Source organism: Marmota marmota, unplaced genomic scaffold, assembly GCF_001458135.2.
Source record: "Marmota marmota marmota unplaced genomic scaffold, marMar, whole genome shotgun sequence".
In the NCBI taxonomy this organism is placed as follows: Eukaryota; Metazoa; Chordata; class Mammalia; order Rodentia; family Sciuridae; genus Marmota; species Marmota marmota.
In genome coordinates this window covers 9538129-9559820 of record NW_026000221.1, presented here as the reverse complement: position 1 = coordinate 9559820, position 21692 = coordinate 9538129, and the positions used below count along the sequence as shown (strand labels likewise).

Here is a 21692-nt window from a genome sequence, read left to right as displayed (position 1 = left end):
AAATAAGAATTTTCAAGGAAAAAAGTAAGTTTGGTATGATAGACAGAATGATATTCCCTCTCTGCAAGTTAAGAGAATATATGAACATAATATATTCTGTGAAAAAGGGACTTTGAAAATATAATTAAGATTGCAAACCTTAAAATAGGGAGATTATCCTGGATTTCCCCAGTGGGACTAATCTAATTACATAAGCCCATAAAAGCAGGGAACGTTCTCCCTGTGGAAGCAGAAGAGATACAGCATAAAAGGACATCAGAAAAAATAAGAAGTTCTCTACATGATATTGCAGGTGGAAGATGGAGAGAGCCTCATGGTGAGCAAGGCAGGGGTCTAAGGACCTCAGAGCTTTCCTGGTTGAGGGGTTTTGGGGAATCAGGGTTTGCAGACCCACAGCCTCATGTTACTGGATTCTGCCAACAATCTGATTGAGCTTCAAAGCAGAGTATATCCTAGAAACTACAGATAACAGACCAAGTTGGCCAACACCTTGATTTCAATCTTGTGAAACACATAGCAGAAGAAACAGCTGAGTTCAGTTGGACTTCTAAATGACACACTGTGAGATCATAAACTTGAGTTCTTTTAAGATGCTAAGTTTTGGTAAGTTGTTATAGCAACAATAGAAAACTAATGCATTGGAAAAACTTATTTTCTACCTTAAGCTTGACAGATGTTTCTCATGAGAACAATGGTGATATTAATATGTTTTTTGATGTATTGCATAATAAAATGTGTCAACATCTGGATAATCTGCATAACTCATTCAACCAATATTTTCCAAAAGATGTTACAAAGTCATGCATGAGAGGAAACTTTATTCAAATTACAGAATAAATTCGAGTACAAAATAAATGCAAAACTCATTTATACAATTTCATTTTATAAAGGTACTACTTTTAAGATTTCAGTTGTTTAGTGTTGTTGCAAGTATCGAAAAAGAGATAACTATAATTATGTGAAAAGGCCAATATTTCAACTAAAACAACATACCTCAATGAAAATGAAAAAATATTATGAGACTCAAACTGCATCTATTAAGCAAGACATGTAGACATTGAAGAGATTTGCAAAACATAAAATAATGACATTCATAGCACTATTTGGGGGAGAGAAATAGAGTTATTTTCCATAAAAGTTATTTGTTTTATATTTAAAGAAGCTTTGCTGTTATTTTTAAAACAAAATGCAAATGCATTAAATAAATGCTTTAAAATTCCTAATATGGTATATATTGGTAGTATACATAAATAGCATAACTCACATGAATAAATCTTTTTAGATTTCTTAATACTTTTTGATACATAAGGGATCTTGAAATCAAAACTTTGGAAACCATGGATCTCTTTAGTCCCCAGGGAATAGACTACACATGAAGAGAGGCTACTTCATAGACTTGTATGAAAAAGGAGGAGAAACATTTTAAGAAAGGGGAGTGAGAGAGGATGCTGACTTCATTTTAATTTTGGGCTTTGAACTACTGAAGAATTCAACATGAAAAAGTATTTTAAGCCAGTTGAAACCTAATTTACTTTGTAATTTCCCAGGTTAAGTTTATCCACTTTGCATTCATCTCTTTTGCCATCAGCAAAGACAGAAAAATCCAGAACCTAATGAGTTATAGAATAAAATAGTATTTTACTTGCACTTTGTAAATCATAAAATCAAGTTTCTGATTCCACTAGCATCCCCCCTTGCTTAGACAGTTACATGGGTCTTCTGAAAAGTATACAAATCCTTGTCCTCTGAATTTAGGTTCTACTCTAACCCATTGATTTTATGTTTCCTGAATACAACAGCTTTCTTTCCTCCCAAGTTCTGTGCATGTTTTCTTAACTGTTTGAAATGTCCTTTGCTTCTGATATACCTGGAAATCTTATTTATAAACAATCAAACAAAAGAGAAAAATCATGTAATTCTGTAACCTCTTGTCTGAAGTCTCCTTTGACCAACTTCCTTAAGACCTCAGACCAAACATAATTAATTTCTTTCTTCTCTATCCTCTATAACATTTTGCAATTATTTTTACAATGGCACTATGAATAGTTTATTTGTAAAAAATATGAGATTATGCTATTTTCTTGATAAATTGTAAAATTCTGATTCATACTGGCTGTATAGCTTTTAGTCCCCTGAAGTCAGTTGAGATACAGTTGCTTAGGAAGCTAAAGATTCTTTGTAACATAGGGGGAAAAAGTCTTTTATTTTCTATTCTTGTTCATTGCACTAGGACTGCTTGGAAGACTGAGATCTATCTTCCTACTCCCAGCATAGTTCTTGGCACATTTAGATGGAGTAAATATGTGTCTGATAAATGCATAAGTGATAAGATATTTGAACTGAATAATCTCTCATTCTAATGATCTAATTCTTTATCCCTTTCTTTTTCTATGAAACTTCTTTTCTCTTTTCTACCTTCATTATTATTTCTGCCTAATTTTGTTTTCATTTTATATTACATTTTTTTATTCTCTTAGATTTTTTCTTACATCTTAAATAAATAAATGCACAGATTTAGATAACAGCCTCTTTCTCATTTCCCTTTGTATCTCTAATGTTTGCTTAGAGATAAAGAGGAAATTTTACATCTCTACTATAAATAAAGATGAACCAAATGTTATCAGAATAGCAAGGGGATGTCAATTAAGTAGAAAACTATCAATGACCCATTCATGATTTAAACAATTAGGTGAAATATTTGTGATGATGAGACTTGTGATTAAATGTTGTCACCAATTAGTTAATAGTGTTGAACCCCTCAAGAAATTAGAAATACCTTGTTTTATTTACCACCTGGATCTAATAAATCCCCTTAAGCTTGTTATATTATCTTGAAAATATACAAAAAATAAGAAAAAAGAAAGTGAAAGATAACTAAAATGTCAACAGGTACTTGAATATAGCAACACATTTTTATATCAAGAAAATTTTGTACAAACATGGTACAAGAATACTGTCACATATACATTTAGCAAAATGTGATAATCCAGTTTTCCTATTAATATTTCTTGGTTATGTCTCTTATATTTTTGAATAACTGATTGGGAATATTTTTTCTTTGTGTTCCTATAGGCATATTGCTCACCTAGCCATTCATAAATTTTGAGAAAATTCATCTGGAATCCCACATGAATAATTTTACCCTCATTGTTATTGACTAGGGTATATTCTGACTTGTCAAACATCTTTCTCTGACAGTTTTTTTTTTTTTCCTCTTGGTATTTTAGGTAATGAATGAAAACTTCTGAAGTTTCAACTGTGTTCAATGAAAGTGAAAATAAACTGCAAAGATGGTATCTAGATTTTTACCTTCTTGAAATAATACAGCTTTTTGGACAATGCATTAAGAAAATTAAGGAAGGACATCATACCATTTTTCTAGACTATTCCATCATGCTTTATATTTTATTAGTTTAATTTTTTAATTTATTTTTTTACATAATTGGAAGACTGGATTCTATCTTCACATTTACAGGATAGTTCTTGACATATTGAGAAGAGATTAGTGATTAAGTAATCTCTAGGATAATGAATAACAAATATTTCAAGATATGGTTAAAATAAGATCATTAAATAGGTACCCTGAGGGCAAACACTGGGTTGAGGTAAAGGTGTTTTCTTTATTTATTTTTTGTTTGTTTGTTTTAAGTAACAAATAAAAGAATTTTTTTTTCAATTAAAAATAAAGAATTTTAAATGGGGGAAAAAACACAAACTAACCTAAATGGAGGCTACAAACAAGTATTATAGCATAGGTGACAGGGATGTTTCTGCATATTCCAAAGAAGAGAAGTTAAAAAATGACTTTAAATAGTATGCAATTAAATAGGAACATAAGGAAAGGAGTTGTATAAAATAAAGGAGGACTAAAAAGACTCTACATTGTAGAATAAAATTCTTATCCTAAAATAAAGGATAAAGAACACATCTAACATTTCAGAAAATTGAGCCAAGGGTGTGGATGATAAAGTTTAAAAGAGAAATAAATGTCACATAGGAAAGAAGGTGAAATGCAGAGTACAGATAATGACAATTCAACTCAAGATATTTCTGAATAAATTCAGAAAAACTGCAATGGGGAAAGATTCAACTAACAGTATTTCCTAAAAGAAAAATCTGCTATTAACCACTATATACCTAGAACCTAGAAAATGACTGACACAATAAATATTGGCTGAATGGGAGAATCAATTAAAGATCCATTAAGAAATATTTAAATGTTGTCAAATGGTAGTACCTGGCCTGAGAATATATTGTATTTAGATTGGAAAATCTTGTTTTTTTAGAAAAATTGAAGCCAAGATTTAAATTGGATGATTTAGCCCTGAAAAATTAAGCTCTTTGGGTATACTTAATCCGCATTTCCAAAAGATAGCTATTTCTCAGGGCCAGAGGATAACTGCTTTCTTCAAGTGGGGGCTATGTATTTCCTGAAAACCTACTCTACTTGTTTATATTACTTATGTAAGCACTGCAGTTACTGGAGTTTGCAACCCTGGCTTTACAAGAAATAAAAAGAATCAGTAAGCCTAAGATGAAGTGCCTTATAAAATTGCAAGTAAAATATCCAAAGACAAATCCATGATTCTTGACACTTTCTGGTTAACTAATTAAGTACAAAGATCAGGAATAAATTCTTGCAAGCATCTGTAGTGTAAATATGCATCATTTACCAAAAAGAGAAGTAAAATCAATTCAAAATTTTACTAACAAAAGTACAAGAAATTAACTGATAAAACTACAGAGTTTCAGGAGAAATTATTATAATTAAGAAAGCTTATACTTAAGTAACATTTCTGAAAATTTAGATGTTCTATTTCTCCTTGATTCAGTTTTGGCAGGTTGTTTATGCTCAGGAATTTTTCTATTCCTGGGTTTCCCGGTTTCTTAGCATATAATTGTAAATAGGACCTTTTTGTGATCTTTGCATTTCTGTGGTATCACTTGTAAATCTCCATTTTCATCTCTGATTTTATTTGTCTTCTCTCTTTTATCCTTTATTAATCTAAAGATTTGTCAATTTTCTTTGTCCTTTCAAAACTTCAACTGTTTAATTGATATTTTTATCTGAGTTTTATTTATTTATACTCTGATCTTTGTTTCTTTCCTGCCATTAATTTTGACTTTTGTTTCTTCTTGCTTTTCTAAGCCATTGAGGTACATTGTTAGGTTTTAGAGATTTTTATATTTTTTGGATGTATGTGTCGACTGCTATAAATTTCCTTCTCAATGCTGCTTCTCCTGTATCCCACACATTTTGATATGTTCTGTTGTCATTTTATGTGCTTATTTATAGAGATTTTTATTTATCTTTTAATTACTTGAGTGACTCATTCATCATTTAGGAGCATCCTGTTCAGTTTCCATGAATTTTTATACTTTAAATTCTTCTTATTTTTATTGATTTTTCATTTTATTTCTTTGTGGTCTGAGAAGGTACACAATAAGATTTCAGGTCTTTCGACTTTATTAAGACTTGATTTGTGGCCTAATGTATGATATGTCCTGGAGAATGTTTCATTTGCTTTTGAGAAAATGTGTATTCTACTGCTATTGGATAATATCTTTCATAAGTATCTGTTGCATTTGCTCTGTGGTATGCTTTAACTCAGGTGTGTTTATTGTGTTTTTTGTCTGGATGGCCTATCTGTTGAGAAAAATGGGGTGTTGAAGTCTCCAAGTATTATTCTTTGGGAGTCTGTCTTTATCTTTAGAACTAGGAATAATTGCTTAATATAAACACCTCAGTTGTCTTGACTTGAGTTTTGTAGTGGTGAGGCATGGGCATCTATGGGTTTATCACAATCCCCAGGTGACTTCTATACAAAGTAGAATATTAGTGATACTAATTAGATAGAGTTATAATGAAGGTAGGCTCTCCCTGTAATTCTTGCTCCAGCTTTCATGTGCCCTTTTTAGTTAGGTACCTTCTTGTGAGTTAGGTTCTAATGATCCTGGCCTCTTAGTGTTCACTACCCTGTATATCCCTGTCATTCAGTTTGGTTAGACTCGGTGTCTTGCTTCTAAGTAGGATATTGCAAAATTATGGGATGTCACTTGCAATATTAAGTTATAAAGAGACTGTGATTTAGGTTTGAGGCCTGGTCTCTCCTTCCCTCTCCAGTAAATCTCCCTTTCTTAGGATATACCAATTGCTGTGTCCTGAAGTAGACCTATGCAGAGGTCTATGAGTATGGGCTTGGAGGTCCATGTGCTAAATTCTAACAAAAACCGTACAAGTAAGTTTGTAATTAGATGTTTTATCCTCAGGTGAGCCTTAGGATGATTGTTGCCTGTATTGACGGCTTGACTAAAATCAAATCAGAGGACCTTGAGCCAGAGACACCCTTGAACCCTGCTGGAATTCCTATTCCACAGAAACTAGGTGAAAATGCTTGGTTGTCTCAAACTACTAATATGGTGGGGGGCGGTATTACATAAGATATAAGTATTCTCCTTTAAGCAAAGGACACAAGATTGTCCACCAGCATGTTTAGGATTCCAGCCTTCTTTATGTTATCCTTGGATTGCCATTTCTCTTAATCCCTTCTCTTTATCTTCTTGATTCCCACAGTCTAGTTTTCTTTCTACCTAGGGATCTTTGATTCTTATTTCTTTTTACAATCAGGCTAATTTCTAGATTAGGTACTATTACCCTTGATCTTGAGAGTGAGGTAGGTGGCATGGGTTTGCTGCAATTTATACCTTATTTCTGAACACCATTAACATTCAAAATCAAAGTGAATTTGCTACAAGACCCTTGAAAGATGCTAATGTGATAGTATCCTTTCAAGAAATTGGTTATGCAGGTCTATTGTTCATAGGATTAGAAATTATTTATTTCAGAGTTTCTTGCAAAAAGCAGGCAGAGCTGAGTTCAAAAGAAAGGGTGAACTTTTTAAAGATGAGAATATGTAGCCTGAAAAAGATGGATGCAATGCTTCTGTGTATCTGAAGAGGGGGTGTGAAGCACAATAGTTTCTTATAAAATCAGTTTGCCACCTGGCCATTCCATAACATTTGCTGCTATCTTCTAATTTGTTGCAAAATTATCTAATTTGAATTTTAGAAAAAGTAACCACTAGTGTATTTTTACAGAATATTTAAGAATTTCACTGTGTAGTCCAACTCCTAAAATAATTGCTTGAGAGCAAATCCATATGATATGGCAGTAAGAGGGTGTAGAGAGCCTGGCTCTGTCCTCTAAATTTTCCTTAAACCTGCTGAGCTGTGGAGACTGGGTCTAATGTGCTTTGTTGTGGTTTGAACCTCTGCTGGGAGTACATGATTAAGAGTGCTCTAAAACAACGCTGACAAGGACTCTGGCCAAGAACCTCCCTGTAGTATATGGTAGCTACAGGATGACTTTGCCAGCAAAAGCCAAGTCAACGGATTCCTTCTGTCAAAACTACATTTATTTGACACTGGGGAGAGAAAATGACCCGAAGATTCCCTGAATTTTGCTATTTACAACTATTTCTGCTGGCACCATGAAGATAGGCTTGCTGCTGGGCTTTCTATTTCAACCTTTTATTCCCTAAGTTAATCATTAGTGTTAACAGGGTTGTGATGAAAGACATGGGGTCTGAAGTCCAAGCCTGTACTTGGACTAGTTCAAGATTCTAGTGCCATCACCCGCCGTTCTATGCCTTTTCTCAGAAAGCACGGCTCTCAAAGTCTCTTTCTTGTCTCTAAATGGGAATCATGAGAGTACCTAACTCCTCAGAGAAAGTGGGTTATAAAGAAAAATATCTGGAAAACACTTAGAAAACTGGCCAATGAGTAGCACTTGAAAAATGTTAGCTATCAATATTTTGGCTATTATTGATAGTTTTTTTAAATTACCTATAGTCTTTAGTAAAAGATCCTTTTGTGTTTTAATCTTAGTTTACTTTCATAGTTAGGACATTGATCCCTTTTCACAGACAACATAACAAGTCAAAGTCAAATGGTTTAAATTAAAATATTTTCTTAAAGGCATATCTGAACTAAACATATAATTACAAATTTACTCAATGCCATTAATATTTAGGTTTTAAAACATATTTTTCATATGATTTTTAATTTAAAATGTAACAACATTCTGTAAATCAGTAATAAAACTTTTCTATTTATTGAATGAAACTGGGTTCTTCATTTGACTCGGAAAGAGGTTATACCAACTGTAATATTCTTTAGATAATTTTTCTTAAATCAATCATTCCTAATGTTTTATTCATTCCAAATGACAAAGCCTATATCTCTCCTTTACAATTGCATGGATAAGAAACTTTGAGTCCATCATGAAGGACTCAGCTTTAGTGCTTTTCTGATGAAGACAAGGTGAAAGTAGGTAGATATTCATCTTTTCCCTAGCATGATCGACATTTAACTGGGAATCTGAATGTGCATTTTTTCTTTGCTTTGTGTTTTATCCCCAAAGACAATTATAATTCAAGCATCTCAGTACATGAGGGTCAATGTAGCCACAATGTCCTTTGGTTGTACTTTTTGTTATTACAATATACATACTCAAAATTTAGACAAAAAGACTCAGATTGGCAGGTAGTTCCAGATCCTTGGAGCCTTTGGCTTTTGGCTCTTTCCATTAGTCAGTGTCTGGTTGATTAAATGCTACTTAGGATTCTGTATTTAGGGGCATTTACCATAACATTAGCACAAGTCTTTGTTTATTTACTTACATATATTTTTTTATAACTATACTGGGTTTTGGAAAGAACATCTCCATCAGCCTATCTTCTTTGCAAACTATTATGTATCCAAATCATTTTCATAATGACTGAACCTTCTAACCCTTTCTTAAAATAGAATTGCAGTTTTAAAACTTGACTTTGATTCCCAAATGTAATGACAGAATTTAGAACATTCCTGAACTTTAGAAAAATTCCCAAGCAAAGGATGTTTGAGCCATCTGCCCAGTACCACAGCTTTGGCAAGGCATTCATTCTTGAGAGTAATTAAATAAACAATAGGCCAGTCTTGTTGATCTATTTGTTTCAGAACTGTATGCTGTTACTGTGGATTTCTAGCATATTGTAATTTATTAGGCTACTATATATTTTATGCCCAATATAGCTCTATCATTCCCAAGAAAATATATTACAATAATGGAAATTGATTTATTAAATGGCTTATTCAATGATTATTTATTTCCTGAACTAATGTGTTTAATTTTGTAATTACAATAGGGAACAAGTAACCTTCACTCCTTCAGTACATACTGTGTCAGAGGGTGAAAACTGCTATGGAAAAAATAAAGCAGAAGACTAAGAAAAAGGAATATATGGAGGGCGGCCAGAATAGTATGAGTTAGATAACGTCTCTCTGCAAAAGCAGTATTGGGGTATAGACAATTGAGGGGGCCAGTCAAGATTAGGGTACTCTAATAGATAGGAGCATGATTGGTACATACCCAACTAATGTAGGTGAAGCAAATTGAACATAGGGACATTTCTAGGAAACAAATTCAAATGGTGGTAAAGGAGGTATTGTATTGAGCCTTTGAAGAGCATTATAGGGACATTGGCTACTTCTCAGGTTGAGGTGGCAAGCATTGGGAAGTTTTGATCAGAAGAGGGAGATAAATTATCTTGTGTTTAAAAGAACACTTTGTTATACTGTACGAATGGACTGAAAAAGAGGAGGCATGAGAAGAATTTGGAAGGCCGATCAGTAATATAAGTAAGCTGAGAACTAAAAATTGATCATTGGATCTAGCAGTGTAAAGACCACTAAAATGACCTTGACAAGAATGTCTTTGAAGGTGGCATTCAACATAAGCAGACACTGAGATTAACTCTGTTGTGTTGGATATTTATGAGGAACAGCAGCTGTAAAAGGAGAAAAGAGAAGGTAGGGTAAAGGAAGAAACTGAGGTGAGGTGCAGGCTCAAAGAAGCTCGGCTCACCCTGGAGCACCTTGATGTAAATGAAGTGGCAAGGGTATCCTCAATTGGGTATAAATATCTGGATCTTTATAACCTAGGATGAATTGTCACTGTATGTGTATCCACACTGAAGGGTATGTCCTAGGCAAGATCACCCTCTGCCACTGAGGCAAACCCTGAAAAGCCGAAGTCTGTATGTGCAGTGATTCAATAGTGAGGAAAACCATGAAATTGCTGGGGGATATTGCTGGAGCAATGTCTCATGGAAGTTGAGAGAATGAAATCTGACTGATCTTTGTGTAAAGTAGTGTTAATCACAAAAAGTATGCATATAATTGTAATTAAGCTTCTTTCTTAATTATCTTTAATCAAATTAAATTTGTTTTCTAGATGGAAACCCAGGAAAGGAAATACTTATGCAGTTTTCTTCTATCCAGTTAAAAATTCCCTCTCTGCAATGGTAAATATAGATGTTTTCTTTTACAAATGTCTCATTGAATTATTTATTTTAACAATATGTAAAAATTTCACATTGCCATTATACTTAAAAATTGCTTGAATGGCAGTAGAATGTATAGAATATTTTTTCTGTTTATGAAATTTTGGTTCTGAAAGTTTCTTGAGATATGTGATGATAAATAACATCACATTTTCTTTCTATTCTAGGGTCTGAAATGTACCATTTAGGAGTGAAGGTGAGTTGACACAGAAATCTGGAGTAGAGCAGTAGAGTAATGATTAATGACTCCTAATTGGATGACATATGTTTTTCTTATCAACTCAACTGCTTTTCAAAACAGAGCATGCCAGACACAGGAACACACTAAACCCTACAGAAACAAAGTTTGTAAAATGAGCCACCTATATTCACATTCTGTTTAAGGAAACTTTGTTCTACCTTATCTGGTTTCTTGAAGTCTAAAAACAGAGATATTATTAAAACTCCTGGCTCCATATTGGACATGATCTTAAACTCTACATTGGAATTGAATAAAACCACCAGGGTTGTTGTTTGTTTTATGTGCAAGTAACTGAAAATATTAGGAAACCTGTTTGTTGGGGTTAGGTTTATTTGTTTAGGTGGGTTTAAGTCATGAAGAAGCAGTTTTTGGTAGAGATAACTAATGCAGGCTCAAATTTTTGAGAAGATAGTAAGAAAGGACACAGGATTTTTCTCTTTTGGAGGTCATTAAATAATACAGAATTTACAGACAAATGAGAAAGGCAATTGATGGCCTCTGAATGTTTCCTCCGATCTTAGAATTCTCTTCAGCTCTGTCCCAGAAGCACTGTTTGCTGATGGCTGAACCAGTTTATTTTTCTATGCCTCATTTCTCTTCCTGATAAATTTGTGAATGTTCCTCTAACACAGCTGGTGGAATGGTTGTTAATGAAACCCACCCCTAAAGATTATTTTAACCTACACTTTTGGTCCAAGAAAGTTATATTACTTGACATAAAACATTTCTAGAACTTTTGCAGACCTCTTTTTTCAAAATGTGAAAGAGAAGAATACAAATGTATTAAGAGTTGATCATTATTATTAAGGGTTGACCAAAAAGAAAGGAATATAAATGCTTCAGCATTTTCAAGAAGTTAAATGTAGTTCACATTGAATTCCATTATCTTCTTTTTGTTTGTTTTAAATCAAATTTATTTTTACAATTTTCCAATATGCACCAGGCAACCCTAATTAGGGGATTCCATTGCCAGCAATGTTCTTCCTGCCCTGACTTATGCAAATCCTGCTCACTCTTCAAATCACTATCTCTCATTACACATTCTTTGGCTATTTCAGGTCTCATTGATCGTTCTTTACTCACAAATCCAATAGGATTTATAGTTTGCAGAACACTCTTCTAGATTTAATTACACAAGGTTAGTAGTGCTCACCAGTGTTTCAATTGTCTTATTTTGTCACCAACTATATTGTAACCCCTTACAGGTATAGAATTCAGCATCTCCACTGCAACTAGTAAACTGCCCTGCCACGAAAAGTCCCTCAATAAGTGAACTCTTACTACACTGATTCCGTCTTGAGGTTTATAAAGGAATACTCCATGTATCTTTAATACTCCAACTCTTGTTTAAATATGTAGCTTTTAAATCAGCATATATAACCTGTTAGACCTTTGGTTATATTTTTTATGGGTTGACCACAATTTGCATTTTTCCAATAGCAAATCTGGCCTAGGTAATTGGAATTAATTATCCTGAAAGTGAAGTTGGCACTCATTGTTTATTTGTGAAGTCAGTGAAAATGATTAAAATAAAAAATAAAAAATTCACAAGGGAATGCAATTTTTTTCCTTAACAAAAGAATTAAGAAAAAAGTAGTAAGATTTTCTACTTGTTTAATATTTTTTCTTTGATGTTCCTGGGTTATAAACAGCAAGCAAAGGCATTCATTTATAATTAAAATCTTGGAAAGTACTAACCTGGGTATTTACAACCCACCTTGAAAAGAGAGTTTTTGCATAATAGGATACATGTATTTAAATATCAGCCTTTAAATAAACATGTTTGTCACAAAAGTTGAAAAACATGAATGAGGAAGCAGAGCAAATTCAAGGTAGTGTTTTTTGGGTTGGGAAAGATCAATGTATCTGCCTTGTTTATCTAAAAAAGAAAAGATCTGAAACAAATATGGTAAAATGATAGACTTCTTTATTTCCAAATTAAGCATATATACACACACAGAGAGATAGATATGTATTGATTGTTGTATGTGTTTGAAAATTTTATTTAAAGACATCAGCCTGCTATTTTTCATTAAGTTCCCTGTTTTGAAAGATAAGGGATATATTTCAACATTGACACTTTGATCATAATCAACTTAAGTATTCTAATATAATTATACACATAATATATACTTGGTTCTGTGATACTAGTAACCTGTCAACTTCTACTCTGAAGAAGCTTATAAACCAGTATAATTAACAAATAAAGTACACATATAAAATGACTCAATGTATATTAGGAATGCTAAGATTGAGAGTAATTTTAAATGTGGAGTTGGGGTGAGGTGGGAATTCCAGAGATGACATCATACAGAACAAAGGCAAATAGCAAAAAAAAAAAAAAAACTCAGGGTGTGAATCATACAATTTAAAGACTGGTTACCAGAGTGCAGGCAAGAGAAATTGAGCTGGCATGCTTCTGTAGGACATCAAGGACACAGTTTTTCCCACAGGCCAATAGAATTTAAAACTGTGCTATAACTTTTTCTACAGTACTGGAGTTTGAACCCAGGAGTGCTCTGCCACTGAGCTACATTTCCATTCCTTTTTACTTTTTTTTTTATTTTCAAAAAAAAGTCTCACTAAGTTGCCAACACTGGACTCAAACTTACGATCTTCCCGCTTCAGCTTCCTGAGTCACTCAGATTACAGACATGTACCACCATGCCCAGCTGAGTCCTCACTCTCAAATCTAAATATGGAATAAAAGGATCTAAGACTTTTTTTTTCCCTAATGCTTTTGTTATATATCATTTGCAAGATGCTGTCTAGCTCAGATTGCCACAAGAAAATATCATAGTTCAAGGGACATAAATAAAAAAAAATCTATTTTCTCACTGTTCTGGAGGTTTGTTGTCTGAGGTCAGAGTGCCAGCATGGTTGGATTCTGTTAAGGTCTCTCTTCTGGCTTGCAGATGGCTAACTTCTCACTGTATTTACATGAAGAAAAAACATGTAAACTCTTTGATGTCTCTTCTCACAGGCTCTCTGAACACAACATGAGGGCCCTTCCTCAGGATTTCACCTAACCTAGTCACTTCCCAATGGTCCATATCCATATCCCATCACAGTGAAGGTTAAGGCTTCAACATATGGATTTGGGTGCTTAAACCTTCAGGAAGCAATTGTCAGTAGATTTTAATATATTATTTTCAGTTCTTGCTATAGAAAAAATGCACAAAATAAGGAAGCAGTATAAATTTTCTAAATTATAAAAGCAATCTGTATATTTTTTAAATGATCATTGTGCCTTTCCTCTTTCTCCTAATATAGGTAAAATCTGAATAAAAGTCAACACATTGGAGCGGGTCTAATGGAGAAGCTGATACTGACTGCTCTAGTTTAGTGCTGCCTCCCCCCACCCCCAAATTAAAGCAATCTTTACTATATACCACTGCAGCTACTAGACATACCTGGCCATTGGATATTTCAAATATTTTAGCATGACTGAGGAATTGAATTTTTAGTTTTATTTGATTTTCATTAATTTAAATTTAAATAGCCACATACAAGCTGTTTTTGACTAGATTGGACAGCCTGCCTCTTAAGTTTCATGTGTTTCTTTCCAAGTGGTTGAATTTTTATTTTTCTCCATGCATTATTTTACATATTGAGGACATGTGGAAATTGAGGGGTATATCATTTCTAACTATGGGAATTACTAATTATTTTGGTAGCCTAAGGAAATTCTTTTTTGAATGCCTACAACTCACTGTATACAAGGTTTTGTAATATTGGTCAACAACAGTTCGATTGCAAATTAGATGTGATTCAAAGTCTATGGGTTAATATACTGTGTTAAAAAGGATTGTGGACAAGAGTCTATACAGACTGTACATTCAAGAATGTTTTTTATGAATAATTTTGGCAGGTTATCAAAAATAATCAAATGATGCGTAGCTAACCAAAAAGATGATAACTAAGAAAGAGGTCTTATTACTAAAATGTTGACCTAAAAATTAATGTGATGTAAAGCTTCTTAGTTTTTTGATAGTGAGTGGAAAACAATTTAAGGTCTTAAACATATTCCTTATTCATTCATAAATACATCTTGAGAATGTTAATGCATTTTCCTATCACCTTACTAAACAGAAAAGCAACACATGATTTCAAATGCTCTGAAATGACTGAAACTTGAAATTGCACAATAGCTGTAGTGTTTAGCTCTGATTAGTTTCAGAAAGCAGCAAGCAATTTATTATGACAGTAATATAAAGGAAGTCTCTCAACCATTAGTATCCTAGAGCTAACATTTAACATATTCCTCCTTGCAACACTTTCAGAATCATGTATTCTCTTTTCAAATAAAATGCAAACATGAATCTAAGCTATCAAGGAAACAAATGAACCAAATCATGCCAGTGACCCATAAATGAAGCTACTATCCTAACAAATAAACCTACATCATTGAGGGAAAACATGCACATTCAAATGGCAGCAGGAAAACCAAATAGCTACAAACAACATGAGAAAACTAGAGTGGGAAGGATATTTCAGAACCTTCAAAAGTAATTTGAGAATTTTTTAAAAGATTAATTGTATAAAATTGAGTATAGCTACAAAACATTCACTATGCAAAAGCATAATAGCTGGAAATATTTTCTACAAGGGTGGATGGAATATAAGTCCTACATTTTCCCGTAAATCTTTTGAGGATAAGAAATTGGTATCTAGTGGTCTCTTCAAACTCATCATAAAAAACATTTGTAATACATTGCCAAATAAACATTAATAGTTTACAATTTATTCTTACTTTCAGTTTCACTGTTTTTCTTTACCTAGATTAGGATTTTAATGTCCCAGAGAAGTGAAAAGGTAAATTCATGTCAGAATGTGTTTGTGTTTTGTGCATGTACATATATATATACATGCATATATTTGCATGTGTATTATATACATATAATTTTAACAATAAATTTAGGCTTATTTATACTTGACACATCTGAGTTTTATTGATATAAAGAATAAAATATAGTTTAAAAATTAAACTACTGAAAAATAATCTGCTTTTGTAAAAATTGAATTTATTATGCATTATACAATTCATTTGTTTATACTGCATGTTGAACTTAATACTAAAAATAAGTTTAACATTTGTTAAATAAACTTAAAATCTGACAATAAGGCACAAAATGACTACGTGCCCTTTTACTGTCATAAATAAAGCACTGTCCATTGTGAGGACATCAAACTTTCCAAGAGAATGCAACTTATTTCACTTACTATTTACTATTCTGTGATTCTGTGAATTTCAAAGTTAACCTTGAGAAAATTGATAGAGATAATATGTAAGTTCTTTATTTTTCAGTAGTGATACAGTTGATTTCTGTCTTTAGAGAAAGTAACTCCCAAGATTATTATTTTATTAATTACTTTTTATAAAACTAACCTTTATTTTCCCTCCAGTATGTTACTTTTTATTTTATACATTTTGATCTTCTTTTCTTATTTTTTCTTTTCTTTTTTTGTTTTGTTTTCTCTCTTTGTTTATTTTATTGGCCCATTGTTGAGGAGATGAACAAAACTTTGGCACATGCTTACTATGAATTTATATCACCCTTATACTTTTAACATTTTGTTCATAATCACTTATATTTTGTTGGTAAGACTTTTAAAAGCTAGTAGATTTTAGCTAATGGAATACTTGGCAATATGTATCATTTGGAAAAAAACATAAGGTTAAGTGATATTTGAGACTGAGGTAAGCTAAAAAAGCACCATCTCTGTGTGAAATAGCTAATGATTCTCACATACCATCTGTTCCTCACAATCAATGCAATGACCATCACAAGTAAGAGGAGGCAAATCTGTAAACTTCCAATTTAGTAGTGTTCTTAAACCATCATTATCATTAAGGCAAAATTCATTAAATTGTCTGTTGTGCTGAGTCGTATATGGACCAATTTAACAACAGAGTTCTTGCCTCTTGGGAACAGACGAATTAAAATAAATACTAGTAGAAAAATGCAAGGGCAAACTGACATACAAATAAGTTTATCACCAGGAGCAGATTAAATGAAGAAGATGGATATTTATTTTCAAAATAAAAGAAGACGTGCAGCTTTTATTCAGAGTTTAAGACATGCTATAGTTTTTCTGTATAAGCATCTTGTGGCTGGATTAGAATTTTCAACCATACTTTTGGAATTTGATTATAAGATACACTGCAGACATTTTTTTTTGTGTGTGTGTGTATGTGATTTTTTTCTTTCCTTTTTACTCTGTCAGTCAGATAGTTGTTATTATTGAGAATCTACTGTTTATTCTGGTGAGCAAAAGTCTTAAAAATTTTAAGAGCTCATTTCTGGATTCAAAGGACTTGCTTATATTCTATGTTCTATTAATCACTCTTGTCTAAATTCTATTTTTCTTTTTCTATGAAACCTGTTTGTAAATAATAGTAAAACTCTGCCATAGCCTTTGGGATGTTTAAAAACCAAGGTTTGGATATCACATGGGGTCATGGATACTGGGGACATTGCCTAGGGACAAAACTAAGAAATATAGCTACAACAGCTCACTTTGACAATTCCAATTTCAGAGCAGCTTCACAAATTTTTCCTCACCTTCTCATGACTCAGACTTTCCTTACTGACTGCCACAGTGAGGACCTTCTCTAGAATCCATATCAATGTTCTATCTTAATCCTAATGTTGTTGATATAGGTCATCTCCCTTTTCCCCTAGGTAATCTGATTAAGGGTTTATCAATTTTATTGATCTCAGGAAACAGACTTCTTCTTTTAGTTGTAGATAGGCACGATACTTTTATTTTATTTATTTATTTTTTTAATGTGGTGCTGAGGATCCAACCTAGTGCCTTACACATGCTAAACAAGCACTCTACCACTAGCCACAACCCCAGCCCACAGCCTTACTTCTGAGCAGGTTGTGGTAGGCATAAGTCGGAACAGGAATCTCTGAGGTCAAACTCTAGATGCAAGAACACTTCTCTTCTCAAATCACATGCACTTGGAGTTCAGGAACTCTCCATCTGCAATTTATGATAAAGGCATTGTTCTTACATATTTTTTTTATTTGTTCTAACTAGTTATACATGACAGAATGCATTTTGACACATCATACATAAATGGAGAATAACTTATTTTTGTTGTTGCTTTTCTGTTTTTGTTTGGGAGGAATCATTTATAGGTGGATATCTGAGCAACCAATATTCTCTTTCACTATCTGAAAATTCAGATTATACATTTTAACCTGTTAATCCGGTATTGGTTTAAGAATGTCTTAGTGTAGATCAGGTTACATTACATAGCTGGTGGTTATACAATAAATGCTTAAAAAGCACGTGAACTATTTCATTCTTTAAAAAAGCCTCAAGAATTTAGGAAAGATGGATATTTCTGTTAGTACAATAAATTGTATTTATCTCAAAATGGCTGTCACCAGAATATCCCCCAGCCAAAACTCAGCATATGCATTAGCATCAGTAGTAAGACAGATATATCAGCTATCATTCTTATGATAACGTTGTTTTAAAAGTGATACAGAAAGTAATAAACTAGGCAAAAGAAAGCTATAAAAGTTGAGGAAAAGCACCTTATTTCAAATACTATTTAAATGTACTTTGAGGATTGATCACTTAAGTACTATGTAAGTTTCTAGTTCAGTAGAGACAAAATAAATATGGGCATTTCATAGACTTGTTTAAAACAGTAATAACCAGTTAGAAATTTATTGAAAAGAAAGATTACAGTCTCTAAAGCAAAACTAAGTTTTATACATTTCAAAAATGTAAAAATAACAAATATAACATCAAAACAAATATGGCAAAACCTGAAAATGTACAACAAAAAAGGAGAAAAGGGGAAAATGAAATACAAATCAAAGTTTAAAACTCAATATTGCATTATTATAAATCCTTCCTAACTAAATTTGAAATCATTTTGGCAAAACAATTTTTAAAAAATCTATATTGTTTCATGTTTACATAGTTCATCTGGCAGAATAAATATTGTTTTGAGAATAAAAGAGCTCTTAGTGGGAAATACAATAACAAGTTTAAAACATACTAGTTAAAATAGTCTATGATTGAAATAAGAGCCAGTTTAATTGTGTATACATGACAGAATAGTACTGGCCAAGTAAAATATATTACTTATTTTTCTAAATTATTAAATATATTATGAAATTATCAATATTTTTCTATACATAGAATGTTTGGCTAGAAATCAATGTGTATGGTATTAGTTAAATAATTTCTAGCAATCATATTCATTTAAAAAGAACTTTAAGCATATTTTAAATTTCATTTTAACCTTTTTGTATTTTCTAGATGTTGTACAGTAAAAGAAAATTAACTAAATATTTTAAAATTATTTAGGAAACCTTTTGTTCTTGCCAGATGTTTCCTATTAAAAGAATAAGAGATTCACAGGATATATATATGTGTGTGTTAATGCAGTTTTTATTTATAATTAGAAAATATAATTATTTGAGAATTTCTCAAGTTAGTTGCTTATATAACATTAAGTAATATTACCTTTTCAAATAAAATCTCAAAGTTCACTGAAAGACGTAGTCAAAATATTGAATGAGAAAGCAGCATAAATCTATAAAATGAGGACTCTTTGTAGCATTTTGAATGTAATTAATATAGCCATTCTGGAGGATAATTTAAACAGCACTTCTGAAATCCACACTACATAAACTTTCAAAATATCAGGAAGTAGGCAAAACAATGTCCATTATAGCATTATTACATTAGTAAAGAAATGGAAACAATTTCCCAACAGAAGGGAAATGAAAGAAATGTGGTTTCATCACTTGATGAAATCTGAGATAATAAAATGAATTTATTATATATAAATGCACAAAATTTATATTAAATAAAAATCAAGTTTCAAAAAGGTCTATATAGTATTATATCAGTAGTAATTTTTGAGTATAAATATTGATTCAAAAATTATAAAATACACATGGAAACCATAGTGAACAACTTCAGGATAGAGGGCACCAATGGTAGAAAAGGAAAAATGTTAAGGAATGGACCTGTGGCTGCAACTGTACTGTAATTCCAGATTTTAAGTAGAGATTTATTAAGTTGAAAGTTATTTGTGTACATTAAATACAGTGATTCAACAATCTACCTCTGTCTATGTTGTTTCATTCTAACCTATATTGAAGACACATGAGCATAAACTAAAATTCTTACTTGCTAATTGGACACTTAGGAAAATGTGTAATGTAAGGTATACTCATATGGAAGATTAAGGATTATGAAGTAGGCTATTTGAGAAAATGAGTAAGGCAGCCCTGCCTTACCTTGGATGAGACAATCTCTACCCTGGATCTGCCAAAAAAAACTCAGAAATTGACCCTCACCTAAGATTTGCAGTTTCGTTTTGAAATTCAAACCCAATATAAATGTTTTAAAAACTGCTTTTAAATATTTCTGTTGTTATAAATTATAATATTTTAATTGCTTATTATGATACAGAGACAATTATAAATTCATGGACAAAGTGCCTAATGATTAGAGATATATCTACTTGAACATATCCAGTGATGAAGTAGTTTCACCTCCTAAAAAACAACTTCAGTTGTCCAGTGTTTGAAGTCAGGGGTTAGATATTTATAGAAAATGTAAAAATTAAGTTCCCCTTAACTCAAATATTTCTTTATTATGATGTTTATGAGTATGGGTCCAGATTGAAGGAGATTAAATGCATATGAAGAGTTTGATTTAGTTTAGGTTAAATATAATAGAAGGATGGTAGGATTTTTCTTTTATCCTAAAAGACAGCAATGTTCCAGTAATATTCCAGTTGTTGAACTGGATGAGCTTTCACAGGTGTATTCAATTTGTGATGATACATTGAGCTGATTCTTTATGATTTGTGCACTTTTGGTATATGTTCCTCCCATAAAAAAGCCACTCTGTGGAATTTAAATTTTACAAGTTCAGGGAACAAATCGCAGGTAAAAGTCAAGTCGATGAAGTAGGTCTTCTGTATAATACTGTGGGTGTGAAAAGCACCATGACCTCAAAAGACATTAAATCTCATTTTTACTCTTTGAGATTCATAGATTAAAAAGTCCAACATGAAATAAGATAATGAATCTGTATAGCTTCTCTGGGGGCCTAATGAACTCAAGGAGAGAAAGGATAGTTCTGTTTCTTTTACTAAGATATTAATGCCAATATTTAACAAAGCACAGCGGGTTTTTTCTTAGATGATGGTGGCAAGATGTTGGCTTTCCATTATTATTTGGATGCACATTTTCCATATGTTACGCAAACGTCTTTACTTCTTACCTCTGAGTCAACATGGAACAGGATGGAAATGAAGGCCATATTATGGAAATGAGGGCTATTGTGCTCTGAAATATGGAGATAGAATAGAGCTACAAAAGTCCAGACAGAAAATTTGAATGTGAACTAATAACTACAATTATCAACTTGATGCCTTTTGTGAAAGGCTTTATGAATTTTCATTTTATCTCCTTTCAGAACCACTTACCTTAAATATAGCTTGTGTTACAGCCAGCCACAATGTAGCACAGCCATTTTTCTGGGGCCCATTCCCAGCATCATTTTAATGGAAACCAAGAAATGTCTTCCTTTATAATTTACACTGATTGATATCAGAAATCTGCTTCACTTATCCTAGGAGCCATTTGTGCTATGAGTTTATGTAACTCATGGCTTAGCTGAGCTTTTGGAGGACATTTTTTTTTTTCCAGAGGAGTATGTTAAACAATGCATGACTATACTACAAAAAAGGAAAACCCAGAATTTTGCAATAGGAAAAGCTTTTCTCAGTACATCCTAATGTTGAAAAAGACTGAAATAAAAACTAAACTACAAAAGTTTAAGATGCTAGTAAAATAAATACATTTTTAGACAACCAAATATAATATAAAAGTCAAGACAAAGAAAATCCAGGGGAAATTATTAAAATGTAAAGAACTAATAGTTAGGGAAAAACCTTCAAAATAAATTATTGACAAAAATTCTAATAGAGAAATGGGTCAAACAACTGAAAAATATATATATAATTGGCCAATTTTGGTGAAAAAGTATGTTCAATCTCATAAATAAATACA

The 21692-nt window shown here is 32.2% G+C and overlaps 1 long non-coding RNA gene across 1 annotated transcript; it reads left to right on the top strand.

Annotated features, from left to right (window-relative positions):
- The first annotated feature begins 232 nt into the window (after window positions 1–232).
- Window positions 233–15422, top strand: LOC125612991. Its single transcript, XR_007343498.1, has 5 exons — window positions 233–316; window positions 3228–3293; window positions 10277–10346; window positions 10553–10581; window positions 13900–15422. It is a non-coding gene; the product is annotated as an uncharacterized LOC125612991 (long non-coding RNA).
- The last annotated feature ends 6270 nt before the right edge of the window (window positions 15423–21692 follow it).